Raw genomic sequence first — 21959 nt, forward strand, 5'->3', positions numbered from 1 at the left:
TATAGCGTGTCTTAGTTAAAGGGTGCGTTCTTTAAGAGTAGTACCGCGAACGGAAAACTCGGCGCGTCTACCTAAGTAAAGTATACCGGAAACAAGGTCAGATGAATCCGAGAGTCTAGCATTTTCGTTCGACTTAGCCTTCTTAGGGACAAACTGTGCAGTTATCTGGTGATTAAACGATATCTAGTGTACATGTCGTTCAGACCCGAATTGTCTCCCTCTAGCGGGAGTTTTCACAAAGCAAGCCACAAAACTATACGGAAATATAGCATGTCAGGCTATTGTTAGTATTTCAGTGGCATCGAGTAAAATTGCGGAGATCGTACCAGTGATTCTAGCAAATAATAGAAGATGGAAGGGCAAATTACGGCTGTCACGGTGCCGTAGATTTATCTGAGAACCTAGAATAGTGGATTAGAAAGATATTGATGAAAGAGGCTCTGGCTAAGAACATCGAGCGGACCAAGCGGCCCGAGTAGGACATAATGTTCGTGTTTCAGCTAGCCTAAACTGGTACCAGCTCCACTTCCGATTTTATCCGCAGCTGCCTGGTGATGAAGGGAGGAGCAAGAGTACTAGAGAGGGCAACGGAGCTCCGCAAACTGCAAACAAAAGCAAAAACCGCTCAAGACGCTTGGGGATCTACAAAGCGCGACAAAAGAGGAGTTCTGACCGAAGAGCGTGACCGAGGTAAATCATCTATTTTGGCTTCCTCTTTTAACACTACGACAACAACGCTAACTAGTCCGATACTACTTATTTAACAATAGTTCAGTAAGGAGACAAAAACATCGAACATTGAATGCTTTTGCTTTGTTCTATAAAATATTCTATTTAGGCTACTCAATGGTAGTATACCTTAGCATTTTTCAAGGCTGGTCCAATCAAGAAAGCTAATTATTTGGGGATGAGCAGTAGATTGTCCTCAGCTAATTCTTATTTTTGCTCAAGCCTAGTCTACTAGAATAACGTGCTATTTTTCATCATTCTGCTTTGTTCCGTCATTCCATCATTATATGAACATACAGTTTCAAACTATCGCTTGAAACGTCGTTCAAATGTCGAGATTGGTTGGTTAAAAGCAAACTTATTAGCCATTATATACACCGTGGAAGTACTAATGGAAAGGGGAGGAGTTGCCCAACTTGTAGTTCGATTGTTTTTGTTTAGTGTATTTAAACTATACCCAAATAAGCGCATTTAATCAGCGCAAATAGCGCAGATCTCGTTTTTCTCCAAAACAAAAAGTCTATCTAATTTTTTATAGCTTTGTCTAATTGTCGAGCCACGATCACACCTCTAAATCGTTTATCAATACGAAATCTTCGTTAAAGCCTTCCCAATTTCAAGCATGTCTGCGCTTGACGCCACTCATATGTGAGCGTAGACCGTTCTTCCTAGAGAACAATGGATCAGTATTGAACGGCTCGGCAAATTAAACCACCTGTACTATAAACATTATTTATTACTTTTCGTTCGTAGAATTTACTTGTAAAAAAAAAAACAATAGAACGTGCAATATCATATATTTACAACTGCCAACAATATAGAAGAATTAAGGCTGGCTTTTACCGACACCCCTCAAGCTTAGGCTTCGAAAAGTAACTCATTTATAACTTGAATAGTTTAACTTCCATAGTAGACATTTTATTGCTACGACCTTTGACGAACTCCTTTGGTTTCTTTCAAATTTAAAATATCATATCCGCATTTTTAAAAGAGCAATTTAACACACAGAAGACAGAATGTTTATCTTAATGTGTGCATATATTCTATGAGCACCACGAAAAAAAAAAAGATGACATATTCGATTAAAATTGCCCGCGAAGTGCATCGCCGACGCATGCCCACCGTAAGAGATTGAAGTCCGTGTCGAAGTTTAATGTCGTACCACCCATAAGAGTTGATCCCGTAACCATCGATGTTTATAACGAGAAATCAGAATTAGAACCATGTGACGATATGGGTGTACATACATATACACAAATATAATTATGATAAGGTAAGTGTTCGTGACAATGATCCATTCTTTAAAACGGACGATAAGTATTAGCTCATTACCTACCGCAGTATTATACAGAAATGTCCTTTTGTCGACCGGGACGCGCCGTCTGAAAGGTACAGCTTCCAGTAAATCTAGCACACTGGAATACGTATTTTAATGATATTTTACGATATTTTAATTAAACGTACCAATGAAAAAACATTAAATATATTAGGACTTCTTGTGGAATCGATTGATCGTGTTGGTCTATATCTTCTATGTCACATATCCGCCTAGCTATAGGTGGATATTAAAGAATTAGGCCACAAGCAATCGCCCGTTATCATGAACCCCGGCACGTTAGGTATCCTAGGTAAGCATGCGGTAGCTTGACCTTTTTACGGGTCGTTGAATCGTTGCTTTTCACTACTATTTCTGAGCTGTCACACATGGACAAATACGTTTTATTGTTTAAGGTATCACATGAAGACGGACTGCCACTAAGCAAGGCTGATACGGGCCTTTGCTTTCACAGCCTGCGTAGATCGGGTGGAATGTGTTTACTTTTGTTCAGTATAGTCTGATAAACCTTACTATATTTACATTTATTTTTTATTTATTAGAGACATTTTCCATCCAAGGAGGCCTTTATAATGTAACCGTCGATAATAAACTTGCCAATCAGTGTAGGTCCTCTTTAAAACGTTCTTCGATGTGTTTACAGTTTGTCTAGATTGCACGAATGGCGGTTATTCTACTGAGCCACAGTATATCGAGCACTTTCCAAAAACTAAAATCCCAGTCTTAACGCGATTGATTGCTTTTAAACATAATTCAATTTTCGGCGTACGATTTCTAACATAAAATCTAAAATAATCGTTATCGGTACGAAAAGTCGATATAAAATCAATGCTGGTTTGATCGTTACCGTGAAAGGGGTCTTAAAAGATGGTGCGTGAGTTCAAAGGGGGCCTGCATTGATAATCGAACAGAGCGACTATTGAATGAATCGTTCCAACGAGCACCGTTATTTCTCAGTCAACTTGCAAAACTAACAACCAATCATTACCCAGGAAGTAGAATCACCACGCTTTTACGGATCCGGGATGTGACCCACCTTATCGTAACGATTTGCGCAAACTTTTTCAAAAATTTAAAGTTAATTCCTTGCTAAACAGAGGTTAAATTTAGAAGTTGCCAAACTTATCATCTAGTGGAGTTCTCCAGAAAAAAAAAAATAATTTTTATTGAACAATCCAAAAGCGGGCTCAGTTTAACACGCTTTAAAAGCGATATTTTGCTACCGATTTTGAGAGGATGGAAAACTAACGCTCAAGGCGTGTCAGTCCTCTACTAATAGTTCGTGCAATTGACGTAAATGGTTTTGATTCTGGCTGGAGCGATGGGCAATCCTCTTTGCAAAAACAACGAGTTAGATCGGTGGTGGCTTCTGGACCGGACCGGTCCGGTCTTCGTATTAACGTGCATTTTGACCGGCTGTGATCCTTGGCTTAGGCTGGACAAGACACCTTCGTATTTCTCGATAGGAGTCTCCAGGCGGTTCTTGCCCTGCCGAATTATCATGTTCCCACTTTCAACCTCTTATGACGCTCCACACGCGAATTTCAATTCAAGGCACGTATGTGCCTATAGTAGCCTTTCTATTTCCTTATAAAAAAAACTTGAAATTTAATCGCTTTCTTAATTTTGTTTGTTTTGGCACCGCGATTACTTGTGTGAGAGGTCGTACAATATTCAGCATTGGTCGATCCTTTCAGTTTAGTTGAAGTATTTTGTTGGAACTGTGGGGGCTTTAGAAGGTTCATCGGCTAACGATGTTGCATGCGGCAGAAATGACGAAATTTCTGTCTCTTGTCTGTTTCCGATAGCGTACTTTCGCTTCGCTGTTCTATATATCGTTTCAGCCTGTGAGCAATCGTCTGACTTGAGTCTATCACAATCTGGGTCTTTGCTTGGTACTAATTACACGTTGTGCCCCTGCTTCGGCATACGTGCGTAATTGTTCTAGTTCTTATGCTTAGTGCACACTTGACCCATGGCTGAGCATCTTTGTGAGGTCTGTGAACGCCTACAATTTCACCACTTTTTTTCTTTTGACATCATCTTGGCTTTTGTGTAGTTGTTTTCCGCGCTTGCATTCTACGGCGTTAGCATTCGCTTGCTTTTGGGCGCACTTCGTTCCTTGTTGGCCACGTTCAATTACCGGTAGTGCGTGCTTGTTAAGTTCATATATTTCTAATCTACGTATCACTTAATCTATTATTAACATCTTGTGGTCCTCTTCCCGAAAGAGTACCCCCAGCTATTGCTAAATGTGTCTGACCTTGAGCATCACTTTTTTGCAGTCCTTATATCCGTACCTATTTGCTGGCTAACACATACATTCTCGGAACTCTTTTACCGTTCCGGCATTTCCGTGGCCTCTTTTCTATAATAGATATTTACAAAATTATAATCAAGTGCCATCTTTATCATCTAAGTCTAAGGAGTGCCTTTATTAGTGCTTTCGACGAGGCGCAGGATTCTTTGCCTTCTAGATCCACTCATCAGGAACTATGTCGACTCCGAGGCTGGTGAAGAGCATGTGATAGACTTCGCCGAAGACTGATTTGAAGAATGCTCGTTGTCTCGCTACTTGAACACGTCACTGATTAGAGTATAGCCTATTGAAACATCCAAAAAATAAGCTAATTTTCGTTGGGATTTTCTCTATGGCATATTGATCGGGGTATAATACTGTCATAATTATTTTCTCTATGCTATGTCTTTAGTTCAATTTTGCTTGACTGTACCTTTTTAATATACTAGACATTTACAGCGCAAGGGTCGTGACGGGCTGATCGATTGACGGTTGGCAACAAACAATGTCACGTACGCCGCCAAAGGTCGCTCCATAGGTGTTCCACTCGAACGCATATAGTAGTACAATATTATAAATAATAAATGGAAACGAAATAATTTAGAGGAAATGTTTCAGTCCTCTTTTAACGATTATATCATTGCTAGCATTCTTTTTACATTTATAAAAATGTATTTTCATTCATGTCTAGTAAAGGCTGCGGTTTCAGCCTCATTTACATGCTTTTTGTTGTACATTTTGAAATGTCGCCAGAGATATGACTTTTTTACATATGAGTTTTTAGTATTAGCATAGTTATCCCGTTCTGGCATTTTGTTGACCCTGCTGCATCATACATCGCTAAGCCTTTGGTCTCAAGGACCTCCTTTGTAATTACTCAGAATCGTCGTACGAAATAAACCTGCTATTTTTCAGTTCTTCTATATGTTGAATACTGTGTTCTTCTGAAGGTGGTTAAGAGTCTGAAATTAGGAATGCACCAGTTCTAGTGGTGCTATTGCAACAGCTTCTTTTCCATCTTGCCTTTCTTTAACTAAGATTAAATTGGTCGCAAAAGTTTTGACTGCTCTCCTAGAGCCTTGTGATAACCTATTAAATGTTAATCTCTTCTGGGTTTCCTGGTGTCTACATCGAAAAATTAAACTTTGTATATTAAGTCTTTAGTTTGACCCGAAAATTTCGAAGCTTTTCATGATGGCCGTCAGCGATTGGGATGGTCATGCCGTTCTTCGATAGCCAATCGAGAACAGATTTTGTTGAACAATTAAATTCTTGAAAAGGTTCTATAGGACTGGGGATCTTCTTTATCATTAATATAACGATAAAGATGCCGGCAATCTCGTGAGAAACTTGGGTTTGTTCGGTATCCTTTAGACAGGTCTTGCAGAAAATCATCGTCTAAAAGGTGTCCGTTGGTAGGTAATTCTTGGAATGTAGTAAAGAGGACGCGTTCATACTGTTCGTTCTGTTCTCAGTGAGTCGAACGGTAATAATTTCGCTTAACAGATTTCTATTCCAATGTCTGTTTGCGGCCCTCTTTCCGTTAATTTCATTTTCATTTGTTATTACTTTAAATATGAACTATGACATATCAACATTGAGTAATGTTTTTCTGCATTCGTCGTTGGAAAAAGCCATGAATGCCCCTAACATCGTTGTCTTTTCATTGTTTCTAGCCGGTCGTGCAGAGGTAGCTTTTTGCCAAAATACTTATTGTTCCTGTGGTAGGTTTAAATAAAATTGTTTGAAAGGTAGGTATCGCATACGGATCGGCGTATTAACATGGGATAGCATTTACGCAACCTTTTGAAACAGTCATATGTATCGATTGTCACGGTATCGTTCGATTTAAACTTACTTAAACAATATAATTTTGTGGTTCAGGGTTGAGACGTCCTCGTCGAGACACAGCAGGATGTTACAACGTAACAGTCCTCTCTTTGTTTATACTACTTAGTTGTAAATAATTAATAATATTGCCGAATCTCTTCATGTGATGTTCTCTTGCTGAGGAACTGTTCCATAGAACCTCACATGCTCTTTCAATGAAGTTTGGTCAATATTTCAGCTGTTGATCGTGACCTGCAACTTTTGATCATCAGAGGCAATTACATGCGTGCAAATAGCCTCATATCGATGTTTCGATAGCGATAAAAGGCCAACGTCTGAGTTTACCCTCGTGGTTTGTGGTGTCACTGAGACCCCTAGATGTAGTGGATCTTTATGAGAATATGGGATAGGAGTAGAATTATGTCAAAATTAGGACAATTAAGCTAAAAAAAAAAAGTAAATACTATTGATAAACTACAAGGATTATTAATTATAACACGTAATTTAAATAAGAAAATACTTCCAAAGGTAGTATATATATAAATATGTATAAACCTGTGTTAAGACGTTCTGTTTCAGTAGCCTCAGAAAAAAATAGTGAGTGTTATAGAAATAAGTATATTTTCAAAAAATATATGGAATAAGATTATATTGGAGGTGGAAAATCTCAAAAGGGAGTGGAGGATTTTGCTATACTTTCTTGATTATATAATAAAGAGGGTGATTCATAAAGATAAAGAAGTTACTTATCTCGTCAATGTAGCATCAATTACAAGAAATTAGAAAATTTATATTGTTTATTTGAAGAATAAGAAATATGAATCTAGTAGAAAAGTTGTAGTGAAGTATCATAACATAAATTAACAATATTAGAGTGAAATCTTTAAAAATAAGTAATTTTTAATTTTTCGGGGGGTACCCGTTTCCAGATTCAGTCTTTGCGGCAACGAGCAAATATTATCGAAAGTGACAGTTTATCCGTTGTATACAATCAAATGGTTTTCCACAACTTATGATTTGATATACGTGATTATTTTTTATTCCGCATGTTCCACCAATCTTCATCACCTAACGGACAGTGATATGTATTGTAGGCAGTGCAGGATCAATGTAACTTAAGAAATGCAAAAAATTGTCTCTTTTAGGGGAACTATCCCGATATCGTGAAACCATGTGTCGCCCCCTTATACCTGATCCGATCGCATTTCAAATAATTATTCCCATCTCGTCCGCTTTTTGAGCATTGTACATTTTTTCGTACCTATATGGTGGCAGTTCTTTAGAACAACTGAAGGACGTGTTAATTGTAAATCCTTAATATATTCTTTAGCTGTTATAAGGTATTAAATGTGAGGGTTACTCCTTTGAAGTACGTTCCCTAGATTTTAAACGATAGCGTGATTCCAAAATTTCTAAGCGGCAATTCAGCTGTTTTTCTCTATCCATAAAAAAATTTGAACGAATTTAGATTATTTATCGGTTCGTGGCATTAGTGATCCAACTTTATGATAAACTGCACTTTGTTAGATGAATGGACCGTCATAGATTCCGTCAGAGTAACGCCACCCCCCTGTGACGCCGAACGAAATCATCTATAATATATGACTGTATTGTCTAATATTTTTTGAAAAGCCTTTGCTGCCGGTGCCAACTTCATGCGTTATAGGATTTTTGAAGATACTGATTGTGCGAGAGTAACTTGGTTCAAGTGAAAATGCGAAAATTCGCATTTTGCAAACTAGTAAAGCTACGTACTTCATTATCATGAAAACCTTCAATGTTCCGGTTTGTTCTGCTTAATGCGAAGATAAGAAGCGCGATTTTCGTAGACTCAGGCATATCAAAACAATCCGAATGATGATGGCATGTAGCCCGAGTTCTCATGGAGCTGCATCTTGAGTAAAGGACTCTACGAATCTTTAGCTAGACCAATTTTAAGATGTTTATTAGTAATAAGAAGATCTGAATTAAATGCGGTGCTTATTACGGTAAATATAGCGCTATTTTTCACGGGCTTGTCCTCGATTGCCACGTTAACAGTGTCGATGATAGCGGTTCGATAATTTTACCAACGATTGCGCGCCAGAATGATTTCTGTTTACGAACTTCCTCTACCTCAATTTCTGCGTGATTATCAGCGTTGCATCCAGTTACGGTCCGTAAGGGTCGTAGGCAAAACTACGCGCTTGTTTAATGCACGGGTCGATTGCTACAAATGGTTAATCCAAGGACTCGTTGAAACTGTAGCCTACACGGACTAGTACGACAAGCGACATTATTTTGACTTCCTGATATATGTATATCAATTAAATAGCAGGCAACTGTCCAGGCCAGAACCTTCCACTTAGCCTTACAAGGCTTGAAAGCTGGCAGTCGGTTATAGCAATCGCAAGAGTTTCCAATAAAAAGCACCTCCACTAAAGGAAGTTTCGAAGACAGTTCTCATCATGAATTCCTATTCAAAGAAAAAGCGGAAATGAAAAGAATGGTCTACTAAAAAAATTAATTCATGAAATTCCAGCGTGACTGGTAAGGACTTAACAATTCTCGCCTTGCCTAATGAGGTTTTTCAAGGCCTCCGACAAGACATCTAACTACGGTCTTCCGGTTACACAATGTTTTCTCTAGATAGGACAATAAGCATACTGTGTTTTTATTAAATATTATGTATAGTATTCGATTTTCAATAGTGTTTGTTAATCATATGGCCTGCTCTTCAAACAGAACTAGAAACTTGCCGAAGTGCTGCCAACGTATTTTGAGAATACTCTGGTCGAAGGCGTTTTAATCCAACGAAGTAATAACACTTTAAGAAGAGTGTTATCGAAAAGCAAAATTTCACAAAAATCCACAAGTAAATTTACTACATTCATATACAGGATAGATCGAAAGCGATTTAATGGTTCGCAAAGGTCACCTAACACCTCGAGAGTATTTATTTTATGTTTATTTATATATTAAAAACAAAAAAAAAAAAGTGACATAATGAAGACGAGAGTAAAAAATAAAAGAAAATTTAAGACTTGCAATCTCCAATTAAGTGCCTTTTTTCAGAATGTCAAGAGATTTCTGCCTCTCTTCCTTCTAATTAGCCAACACTTGTTTATATATGTTAATGTTTCGTGGGCGCTTTAATAGTCAGATTTCATTATTTGTACGCGTAGCATCTATTTTGCAAATTCGCCATGTTCTCAGTTACTCCGACTGGTGAAAAAACAAAAGCTTCGGAAAAATGTTTACACCGATTCTAACGACAGTTGAATGCTCCTTAGGAAAACTTCCCTTTACTTTCATTTTAGTTCTGTTTCTTCTTCGAATAGATTAGTATCATATGAACAGAGAACAATTAACGCGAGGAATACGAATATTCTTTGGTTTTTTTGTACGTACTATCAGATAGCGAGTCGGGCAAGGCCTTATTCGCGTAAACCAAGTGTGGGGCTCAGCTGTCAGGGCTGACAATTTGACTTGGGTTTTGAAAAGATCACTATCCACTAATTCTCAATTCTTCCCATATACTTCATTCTATAGATTGGCAAGAGGCAGTAGTGTGTACAATCGGATGAAAGGGCAGAGCTCGTCTCCGTCGAATTCTTTACTTTCTCAGGCGAGTTAGGCCCTTGATGGGAAGTGTTAGTGCCCTGCGCGCTGTTCGAATCCGATATGCTAATATCGTCTTGCATTTCCAGGAGTCTATTTAGTCTAACCTTCAGGAGTCCTGTCCTCTTGAGTAAGGGTCTTTCTGGCCAGGTTGTTTTGACTGTACCAACACTCTTCAGATATGCATATGTAGCGCACAAAATACCTAACTCTTCTTGTCAAGGCTCTTTTCGTGCTTCTGAGTTGAAGATTGTCCAAGTGTGTTCCAGTAGTTGAAGTGTACCAAAAGTGGATTGCGTCGTTTTCTGCTTCATCCGTGCCTACCTGGGCACATGCGCAAAATAGCCTAATCTACCCTATGCAAGTAATATCGCTGGTTATCTACAGGCGAGAAGAAGCGTCGTAGTCTATCGTTTTGCCACTCGATCATAGTACCTTCCTTTGAGTTTGCTGTCGGGTTCATCCAAACTATCTGTCGTTCCTTATCATCCACGGGATACTTCCTGCTAATAGCTGCATCTGATTTTGTGGTTAGTTTAAGACATCGTTAAAGCTAGAACATGTTGGGCGCCTCAATATGGCTTGTTATTGAGGTTTTGAGTTGGGTTCGGCTTTGTTTAAACTCTTCGACAAACGATTAATATTGCCACCATCATGAACAGCCCTCTCTTTTCTTCCTTAAGGCCACAGACGTTTGACATAATTTTTACTATGTCCGCTTATACTCTTATTTTCGTCTGGGCTCGATATGACGTTCAGACCATCGCGTATCCTTAACCTTATTCTTAGTGATCAGTTCGATCATTGATACAACTACGACGATGTGGTCGAGGGTAATTCGAAATGACGCTCAGAACAACAACTGAATGTGCTATGACAACCTTTAAACGTTTAGCATCTTACTTAACCGCAGCATCAATAAGATGAATACGCTTGGCTTTCTTTACGACACTTACTCGCTTCGGCCAATTTTTGACCACCTTTTCGCATATGTTTTACCAGGCCTAGGCTATCGCAGAATTCGGGCTGTTTCTCTCCTTGTACCGATCCAGTAGCGCATTTGAAATTTTCTAATTTTTTAACTTATAATTAGTTTCACGGAGCAAGCTGAAGACAAGCGAAGAAATCAACGGCGTTATTTGTAAAGGCTTATTATAGCGTAGTAATAAAACTGAATAAAGAATAGATTAAGTAATATGTAAGAAAATGAAATATGTATGCTGTATAGGCTGATACGATTCTTCAACTGAATTTTGATGAAAAAAGAACAATTGTATTTAACACGCTGTAAATTCGAGAGTGAACAAGACCTTAAATCCTTGTCGGTCGTATAAACGATAATGGTCAATTTTCATACAACCCTGTTGCGTATCCTTTCTTATACTCTAGAAAAATATGCCTGCGGGAGTGCTCGTTTGAAAATCGGCCTTACTATTTAGCCTTTGTAAAAGGCTAAATAGTAAGGCCGGCGTTGTTCTGGTAGCTGGTTGACGGAATTGAAAAGTCACTACTTTGACGTGAGATATGACTTCGCACTTCATTCCGCTCTGGTGTATGCCGTTTATGGCTGCACTCAGATCAGTCTCCGGACTGGACTTGAAGAGTTCAACCCGGTACGATACGACCTATAAATAGCTGAAGCTTGTCAGTCGACACGGACTTCACGAGCGGCATAAGAGCGTCCTGGAAAGTTTTTTCGTGTCCTTTCATGATTCAGCCGCCTTCAAGTGCAGGAAGACGCACTCGTCAACAAAGAGGACACCTCGGAGTCACCCGCGGTGTAACAACTTTGAACACGTCGTTAGCAAATCGGGACATAGCGGGACGCATTTTTAGGAATGCGAGGGTTTGTCTCTAAATTTCTATTTGCCTATCCAAGAGAGCAGTGCTCTAGTTGAGAAAATTTACAGTAGTTGTAGACTTGACCCAGAACGCCTCCCATTTGCTTGCGATTGACCTCAGAAAACGCGAACTCTTTTTGCGACGCTTGAATAGTTCTTGTATAACATTGAAGAACTTGTCAAGCCTTTTTAGAACATGTCCATTCTGTCTGGTGGCGGAGGCCAACAACACTGAGAATATTTTGCTTGTGGATCGATACTGAATTCTATTATGCACAGCAGCGTACCATGCAAGCTTGCCCAAAAGTACTTAGCAAAATGGTAAGAGCCTACTGTAGCCAACGTTAAAGGTTGCTGCCTCCTTGTCTGGAGACACCCTTTGAATTATATTTTCATTTGTTGGCCATCATGGCAGTTGCTCTTCTCAGTTTTCTCATCATTGCCACTCTGGCTGTAGTTAAGCCGAAAAAGTCCTCAATGACCACGTTAAAGCTAATGCGATAATAGTTGTCGAGAGATTGGTCGTAGTCGCTTTACTTTGAAATTTCATTAATGAAAGTGGACCCTTCAACAGGCGAGCGGAGGGATTTCGCCCAACGAATATGAAATCAGGCTTGGGTACCGATCAGGCCGGGTACAGTGTACAAACCAGCACCCATCTCTCATGAGGTTAAAGACAACGCCCTCATTTTTCAATGAATGCAGTTGTAGGACTGACGTCTTCACGGTAAATTCATATTCACGCTATATCACCTGCATAATTACTATACGGGTTACAGAGACTTATACATTGGCCTTGGGCGGGATCGATTGCAGGGGGAGATAAGAGACCTTCCAATTGCTTTGGCCCTAAATGGTCAGGAACATTATGTATTCTTCCAAATTCTCATCCGAATTTAGGGACTTGGTCTGATTTGCGAGACTCGCATAGTACGGCCCATATTAGTTAATTCCTTTTTGACTGTAGCACTTCATACCAATAATTTTCTTGCATGTTTAAACACACGAATTCACACACACATTTAATATCCTAGAGACATATGGTTCAATACCATACTTTTTGAAATATGCACAACTGACACAATTTACTAATCATAATACAAGTGAGGTAAGTTTGGTAACATTCAATAGATTTCTTTCTATTGCTAATATTACATTTATCTGCCGGAATTATGTAAAAGTCCTAGCCCTTCAAGGCCTTTTAGTGCGACACCTTGTACCTGAAGTAACACAATTAGAAAGGTAACTACACTGCCGCTTGTTATTTTTACCCATAACCGCTTCAAAGCCAAAAGGCCATTTCGGGCTCTCGTGCCACACTTTGTTGTATCTTCTACTTTGCGGGTCGCCAAGTGGTCGTACAATGCCCTATAATTGCTTATGTTGCATATAGTAGAAAGCTACTCGCTACTACTTTTTTATCACTAGACACTGGGCTTCCTTCACGGTAATTGAAAAAAGAAAACCAGCTCTACACGTGTTACCCGTTTAGAGCAAAACCGTCCTTTACGTGTGAGCCAGACCAGCTTTGTAACTACATTATATCTACTTAAACCATTAATTGAAAATTTGATTACTGCGTCTGTCTTTCACGTGCACTATGAACATGCCCATAGGTCAAGCGCGGGAAATTCGAAATATGTAATTGACCCAGTAGCGTGCAATGAGAGGCTGCCGCTACCTCACGGAAGCGGCATGGACATTTGGCTGCATTTGGTTCCTTTTCTAAGATGGTGGCACAAACATCTTTCTCAGGTTTTCACCGCCATCCGCTGGGTGGTGGTGCATGGTTGCTCTCTGTTGGTGGAGTGATTTATCTGGCTAGTTCAGATAACGAACGAGACTCTAGCCTATTAAATAACACACGGAATCCTGTTTTCCGTGAGGTTCCTTAATGGGATCAAGTGTATTTAACACTTTGAAACAGAGCAATAACAGGACTGTGATACCCTCAAACGTTCTGGGCTGCACGCACGCTACATGAGGAGACAAAATGAGCTTCCCAGTCTTTAGCGAGGCTGGTAATCTTTGAATGTTTTTCTTAATGGGGATAGGAGATTGCAATTGGGCTCCTTCATTCTCCAGTAAGTGCTAGTCATTAGCTAGTACTGATTACGTTTCTGCCCTTTATACACACCGTTCATCGCTTCTACCGTTTGAATGGTTTAATGAGATCATCTGAGTAGATGTCTATGTATTTTGCACGTGCGTGTGTTGCGATGAAGATCAAACTTGATCATTTAGAGGAAGTAAAAATCGTAACAAGTTTTCCGTAGGTGAACCCGCGAAAAAATTATTACTGATTTAAAACCCATTCACTCACATGGGCAAATGGTCGTTGTATGATGTCTATATCATGAGCGCGTTCGGGTCGAACACGGCAGAGCCGTTTCTATCTGTACATTATATATTATCGACTAAGGATCACGATCTCACTTGTTAGGTGCGTATCGCCGGTAATGTTCGGTTCAACAATAGTACACTTTGTGCTTGAGGTGTCCCTATAAAAAAAAGACAAGCGAGTTCAAGTCGCACGGTTTTAAAGGTTAGTTGACGTCAGTCCACCTGGAGATCAACTGTACAATGAAACGTGATTTCGTCAGTAGTTACGTAAGCCACACACAGCTTTGTTCAGCGACAGAAAATCGTGAGATCATGTTCTGGTAGTGAATTCAATTTGGAATTTCAGCTTAAAAAATCAATGATGCCTCCGGCTCACATGCCATGACAAGTAGTACTAACTTTTTGAACATAAACCCCTTTCGTAGACAACTTGGAGGTTCTCGGTTCTCTACAGGTAGAAACTTTGCTTGTTCGCACATTCTCATGGAAAACTGCGCTCCATCGCTGACCACAGTTTTGTTGTAGTATTCCCTTAAGCATTTGTATCACCTGGGTGCTAATCTTGTTTCAGGGGTATTTGTGAAATAGTCCTCGAGAGACCTAAGCACTAAGCACGGATGTTTTACAGATAGCCCCGGGTTTTACAGACACGACATCAGATAGAATTTATGCTTTGCTCTGTTGTAACTGTACGAACATCCAGAAACTTGAGCGTATCCAAAACTAAGCAGGTTTCTTCAAATCGCTTATATTAGCGAATGGCGAATCTTGATGTACCTTAACATACCCTCACTGACGTCTTAGCGCCCTTCTATAGTCCGTAATGGAAGATTCTTTATGAAACTTTCCTTTTTCACTTCTGCTTACTAAGATTATTCATGGTGAAGTTATAGGCTGCGTGCTACCTTTTTGTACACAACTATGGAGCATAAAGAGGGAAGGACAGTTCTAAGTACTGTTTAAAGATGAGTGAGCCAGAGTGCTGCCTTTGTGTCTTGCCGATTGCGAGCCAGAGCCTTTTTTCGCCCCTTCAAATCGCTAGTGGCAAAAATACTTTATGGACCCCTTTTACCTTCCAGCCAAGTAGTACTGAACCCATTATTCTAGGTTTTGTAGACAATCCAATTACACGTTGAGCCTTCTTATGTGAGCTTTCACACTCCCCGAATGTGTGATGCACGTCGTCTACATTGTCTGAGCTGCAGTGCAGGCAGACACCACTTTCAGCTTTGCTCATTCAGGTGTGGTAGCCCTCGAAAGCCACCCACGTCCACCAAGCGTTCGCGTTAAATAGAACGTAAGCCGATCGTATTTTTTGTGAAGTGAAGAACTACCGAACGTACGAATAATGAGGTCGTGAAAACGAAAAGCGCTCGAACAAGAACAGGTTTGTTTTACGCATGACGAAAAGCTGGTTTTCATTTGATGGCACTCTCGCTTCACGACCTCTTCACGGATCAGCTCTAGTAAGGCTGAATATCTGACTGCTAGAAGGAAAAGTGATTTTGTTAATCGCTCCTGTAATAAACACAAACAGGCGCCCCGCCGTGATAGCTTCATTATTAACAGTTTCATAAATTTGTCCAGTTCAAGATTATACAACAGCGTTAAAACAAAAAGGTATTTTTCCAGTCAGTTTGTAATCTCACTTGATTGTGTGTTAAAATCACCGCTGTCGATACAACAAATCAATTTTTTGCAACGTTCGTAGACCTCAGGAACAAAGGGTAATGCTTCAACCTGGCTAACCTGAGTTTTCGTATGACAGCTCTACAGGTCAGGCAAGAAGACCAATCGATGATGTTGGGTTTTGTTGGTAATCACAAAGCGACTATTTCCAAGGAAATTACGAGAATCAAAAGAACGTATAATTTCCTTTCGATACTATGAAATATTTTCTGATCTTGGAAAATCCATTATAAACACTTTTATGTTAGCTAATTTTTCATGACTGCCTAAGGCTTGAATGTCGAAAAATATCTCTTAAGAAGCATACGATCGCCACCTAAGTTGGAAAGAGATTACGAGGATTTGCTAGTTAGTCTCAGGGTAATCACTCTCAACTAATATATCCGAGTTCGTTGAAAGTTGAACTTTATAAACACACTGACATGCTCACCAGTCACTAAAGCAAAGAAATCAAAATGGAAAAATCAATTTCCATCCCACGCGAAGTGTTTGTCCGAACGACGATTGGAGATACAGGCACACAGCCAGTTTGTAGGTAACTAAGCGTAGCTGCTTGAGTTTATCTCCCCAGAGCACTGCCTAGAGCAAGCATAAAGGCTGTCACATGGTTTAATAGCAATGTTTACAAGTGACAGTTTGTGGAGAGGCAATTTTCGACGGCATAGCGCGCATTTTTGAAACGGCCCTTTTGGCACATCTCCACAAACAATCTAGGACTTGACCGTTGCATCGCAGATAGATAAGCAGTTCATCAAAACTGAGATGCTCTAGAAGCGTTTTGAGGAAAAGCTACTAAAGATAGGAGAACGAATAAAAACGGGTGAAGTGCCAAAGTCGGACAGAATTTCAGATACAGTCACGGGCACTACATTTAGGGATTTCTTGGACATAGTTGCTGTAGTTATCACGCATATTCTCAGCTCAAACCGTTTCCCACCAGAGTAAGAAAGGCTAAAATTGTGCTTGTCAGACCCATATGCCTGCTAGGGGCGCTGCCATAACGAAGTGGAGGCTCATAAACTTTGTTAAGAACAGGGAATTTTCTGTCTGAGGGTCAGCATAACTTCGAGAGATATAGACGAATGCTGACAGCACTCAATAGAATTTTCAGAAAGACTAGGAAAAGGGAGGAAAGCCTGATTGAAGCAAGAAGCCTTTTTCTTACGATCGTCCTAAATGTAACACTGCTCTTGAGAACCTGCTATGGCGGACAATGATCACACGTTTAGAAAAAGTCCGCTATTTATCTCTCTGTTTTCAGACTACCTGCGGGACAGATCGCTAGCCAACAGAGAAACTATCCTTCCTATGACAGCAGGAATTCTACAAGGGTATATGCTAGGCTTTCTATTGTAGGTTCTGGCATATGATTGAGTGCTAATGCTAAGCAATCTTCTTTTGGTAGTGAAAATCATTGCTTATGTAGATAACCTTGCTGTGCCAATTCAGGCCCAAAGTGCAGAAGGACTCCAAAGAAGAGCAAACCAAATCCTAAGAAAGATCTAGATGCGCATGGAAAAACACATGTTGATCACGCAGTGCGAGGCATGCACTACATCAGGCAAGCAGTCATAAAGACGACTAGAGCTTTTTTGAAAATTACCAGAACACTGCGAAACATCCATCGCTTTTGGGAAGTTCCTCACAACAATAGTAGAGTCGACTTTCATTCTACAAAACAGCATACTGTACAACATCCGAACATATAGGAGTCGCAGCCAAGAGGCGACCTCAAGCGCCCGATAAATGCTTGCATTTGTTGCATAGCCAAGCCGACTTGCCTGTCAGCGCAAACGCAGCTTTGGTATCGGCAGACATTATTGGCTGAGAATTGAGAGTTAAAGAAAAACACATGCTTCGACACGACCCGACGTGATGCTAAAGGCAAAGCTTTGAGAATGCGGTAAGAAAAATGGAAGTCAACATCTAATTTTGTTCCAGGAGCAACGACCAGGGACACCACCCGTAGTATAAGAACCTGAACTATACACCTCATTAAAGAGTTCACTTACGTAAAATCCTCACGAGTCACAGAATTTTTAAAGCTATCTCCACCAAACCCCCATCAAACATCCGTTCCTTCTGCACTGCGGGTTCGAGACATACAACACACCTGACGCTGACGACCTGTAAAGAACCTAGCCACACTAAAAGAAAGGATCCATGATAGGAGAAATCAGATTCGTTCCAAGGAAGTGGCGTAAGGAAGTTTACACCCCGAAAGAGCTGAGGAGCAAGTGGCACTTTTGCAAAGAAAATCGTAAAAAAACAAGAGCGGCTAGCCCCATGCACGAGACGTTGAGCAACATGGCAGAGGATGCTTTGCAGTCACGTGCAGGGAATGCAGAAGGGGCCCCACTTTCGTGCAAAGAGATAGGTCGTCTAAGGAGATATAAAGCCTGATCAGTGTGACGTCCGCCTGATGAAACGATGGCTCCGGCCTCTTTCTCCTATCAGTTCGTAGTGCTGTTAAGTGTAAATCTAATGCGGAGTAAATCTTAAAAAAGAAAACATTTAGTCAACGTTGACTAATTCTTGGTATAATTTGCTCAAAGCCACCGTGTTTTTCAGTTAGGTTAAAGTATCAACTTCAGAACTGAGTCTTTTTTAACTGGGACCACGAGCTGATTCTATATTTGAACAATTTCTCTAACAACCGATTAAAGTCTCTGCGTTACATAATATCGACTAAAGTTTGAGTAGTTTATGCATCCCAAACTTGCTAAATAGTAAAATTAATTGATACTTTTTTCTATTGCACACAAGGTCGACATGTGATATGATTCAGATGAACGTCCCGTCCAAGCACAGCGAGTCCAGCTTTTGCCTGTATCATTGTGAGAGCGAGAACGGAAACGGGATGCGAGACTTTTATAAAGAAAACATGGCTTCAGCAGCGACCTCACACGTGTTAAATAGCGTGGTCTTCATTTTTATGAGCTCCGACAGAAACCGAGTACGTGAACAACAATCGTCCGATGTCAGGTTTCGAGTGAGGGTTAGGTTATGGAGTTGTCCGCTGTGAAGCCCATGTTTGATCTCCTGATCCAAATAACGCTGTCTGAAGAATCTATGCATTGTAGTCTACAAGTAACTCTACCAATTAAATGCCGATTTTAAATAGCTTATCAAGGATAGTTGACATTTAATAAAAGGCAATTTAAAATATGAACTAGTGTCTGAAGTTTCTTTTTTTTTATGAATAACAAAAGAAAACCTGTAGTGATAAACGTTAACAGCTGCTCATAATGTTTAAAGAGCTGTGCGAAGTTGATTTAATCCAAAAGTGCGTTCTGTGTCTGGTATGACTATGATAATAATGTCTTATAGCGATATTTGACGATTCTGGCCTAGAACGAAGGTTCAATTGAGTTCATTTCGATGGAAAAGCTTGGACCGAAACTAGAATATCTTTAGGTAATGCTAGGATATTAGCAACAGAAAAACAAACAAGATTAGGCGGAGTACAGAATGGGACGATTCTGAAAAGCATATTATATAAAATACAAAAAGGCGCAAATATATGTACTACTTAAGACAGTAACAGATAATTTTCAGGTGAGCGCCTGGACTAGTGTATGCGAGACTAAAAGGGCTATACAAGGGGGTTGACGGACTAGCATCCCTTCCGCCGCTTCCAAGTCAGCCAAATCGTCTGCAATCGTCGGCAATGAACAAGCACTGAGCAGATATCGAACTCTATACCTCAGCAGAAAGTACAAAACATTGACGTTTATTGCCTAGGACCACAACCGACATCATTATGGAGTGGCTGTAGGTTACGTTAGCGCTGCATAATCACGGGGTCCGCTGTGCAATAAGTGTAATCGCCATTGTCATACTCATCCGATATGTACAGAGTCAATGGGGTCTCTACCGTGGACGCAGAGCTACTATGGTCAGATTTGACGGCAACTCCGTAAATACGAAAGGGCAGAGGGAGAGGCAAAGTTGGGAGAACAGTTAAGTGAAATGTCAGCTCACGGCCAAAGTAGGTCTTCAATTAAAAAAAAATCTTAGTAAATTATGAATACGTTTGTTATCCAACCGAATACAAACGTGTTTCGAGTTTCATGTCCGGTGTTACAGCGTTATTTATATACATATCTTGATATGATAGCGGTCTCTCGTATGTGTTAATCCTAAACCACTGTAGCCGTTGTTTGCCCACTGTGAGCCCGTTTTTGCCCATATTGTAAATTGACCTCATACGGATTTACAGCAGTTTGTTGGGAGCAAGTATTTTGGGTGGAAATCGCTTTTGTTGAATAATGGAACGAATAAATATCAGTTCAGCTATCGGCATTCGAGCCATTTAATTATGGTAAATGATTATTTCTTAAAATAGTCAGAAAGATGCTTTTAATCGGCTATCAAATAGAGCTTTCATCAGTCGAAGGAAATTTTTGACAGCAGTACAGCACGTAGAACCCAAAACGTTGTTTTTTGGCGTTGGATTGAATCTCCGCTTAATTCCATTTACGCGTAAAATGGTTAATCACCAACGAATTACATGTTCATACATAGTACTACACTGTTGAATTTTTCTGCTCATATCTATTATATTTTAAGACCAGAAATCATAAATCGCAACGGCCATTGCAACAGAGAAGCTAGATTTCTAGCGGCTCTTTTTCCCATACTGTCGCCATTTTGTGCATTTTGCTGTAACGAGTGTTTCACGATGGGGCTTTCGTGTTATTTGTTAATTGTAACTTAAGATAATATTTTTTCAGAGGCCCGTTTTCTAATCAGTTAGAAGAGTACACTAAATCAATGCTTCTACAAAAATATGCGTCTTTCTAGTTATAATAAGCCCTTTAACTTTCCTCATACAGTTAACTGTAGTACCGCACCTAGCAATTATTTTGCGAAAACATCGCATTATTCAAAATACATACATGAAATTCAATTAGGTAACTCATACGCCGGAAATTAATCATAGTTTAAGTTATTACCTTATCGCTGTGATTGTTACGTAACAATAAACCCCGATACGCCCGATATAGATATTGCAGTAATACACCCCTTTATTTTGTCAACTTCGCACACGAGCAGCTCTTTAACGCAAGTAATCTACGTCAGCCTCAGGTTACGTTGTTTTGGGAGCTATAGACCGAAAGAAAGAAGGCAGCCGGCCGGTGTCCCCTAGATGCTCGCGCAGATTAAACCACTCGGTATTAAACTGCAGGCCTTCTAAATTTGCAAGCAATTAAGTTAATTCCATACGAGAGGATGCCAGATACCTTTTTTACCTTTATGATCATCGTGACTGCATACAGTCTGGCCAAAATATCAACTTCCATCGAGATGGACGTATCACTGTGGGCATCCGACAGCATGACGCAAAAGTAGCTGGACTGATGAAGCCAGAAATAGCACTAACGAAACAGTCAAGACACAAAATTCAGCTGTCCGTCCCAGCGAACGGCTAATATAAAGCAATATACGATGTGATCCCATTAAAGACAAGATAATGGTGACTTCCCTACAATAAGGAAGACCTGAAAAGTCGAATTCTCGCAGATCGTGAATTGTCCAACAAACGAAGAATTAACCTGTTTCACACATGGATAATGCACATAGACCTTTATAGCTACAGACAACAGGTTCTACAAGAACGCGTAGTATTAAATAAATATGTATCATTATTATTTAGGAAGATATATGTGACTAATGTATGAATGTTTGTCTGATGTAGCCTTGTATCACTTAACATCGATACAAGGCACCTACAAATCAATGGCACTTTACAATCCAAATAGTGGGCTGATAATGTGTTTTAATTGCGTCACGTCCGATCTGATCATATGATTTTTGGCGTTCTGCGTACTGAAACACATGGCCTACATAAAACGTGGAGGTCTTAAAGTTCACCTTTAATACACTAGGCAAAGTTTGAGCAAATAGAGCTAACGTTTTGTTGAAGAGTGTCTCTCATTATTATATTTAGATATTCTAGATGGACTTGCGGGATTCCCCTGCGCCTCTTTTGTCGCTATTTTGTCAGTGTTGCATACAATCTAACATAGACAGAAATAAATATGCGGCAATAGTCATCCCATTGCAATTGTCCTGCGGCAGCTAACCCGTTACCCTTTTGTAATTATTTTATGAGCCAATTCTAATATGTTCGCCAGGAAGTCCAGTTAACTCTGGAACTGTCGATCGGACGTTGGCAATTTCTGAGGGACGTACATGAATCGAATTGGTATTCGGCTGGTTTCAATAGAGGTTGCCGTTTGCAGGGTCGTCTCACCTGCCAATTCTGTACCTGGGACGTTAGCAAGGC

General features: G+C 40.0%; 2 long non-coding RNA genes across 5 annotated transcripts; one reads left to right on the forward strand and one right to left on the reverse strand.

The window, feature by feature from the left end:
* Nucleotides 1-2414: 2414 nt before the first annotated feature.
* LOC147757835 (uncharacterized) lies at nucleotides 2415-16274 on the reverse strand. 3 transcript variants are annotated; one of them, XR_015321710.1, is made up of 2 exons: nucleotides 16098-16274; nucleotides 2415-4668 (listed from the first exon to the last, which is right to left on the reverse strand). It is a non-coding gene; the product is annotated as an uncharacterized LOC147757835 (long non-coding RNA). The 3 variants fall into 3 exon arrangements; XR_015321711.1 differs by having other exon boundaries at nucleotides 2415-6446; XR_015321709.1 differs by having other exon boundaries at nucleotides 2415-6452.
* Nucleotides 15230-18845, forward strand: LOC147757836 (uncharacterized). Of its 2 annotated transcripts, XR_015321712.1 has the most exons (3): nucleotides 15230-15365; nucleotides 16929-16998; nucleotides 18434-18845. It is a non-coding gene; the product is annotated as an uncharacterized LOC147757836 (long non-coding RNA). The 2 variants fall into 2 exon arrangements; XR_015321713.1 differs by lacking the exon at nucleotides 16929-16998.
* Nucleotides 18846-21959: the final 3114 nt, after the last annotated feature.

The sequence above is a fragment of the Varroa destructor genome, unplaced genomic scaffold (genome assembly GCF_002443255.2).
Source record: "Varroa destructor unplaced genomic scaffold, Vdes_3.0 BEIS01000002.1, whole genome shotgun sequence".
Taxonomy (NCBI): domain Eukaryota; kingdom Metazoa; phylum Arthropoda; class Arachnida; order Mesostigmata; family Varroidae; genus Varroa; species Varroa destructor.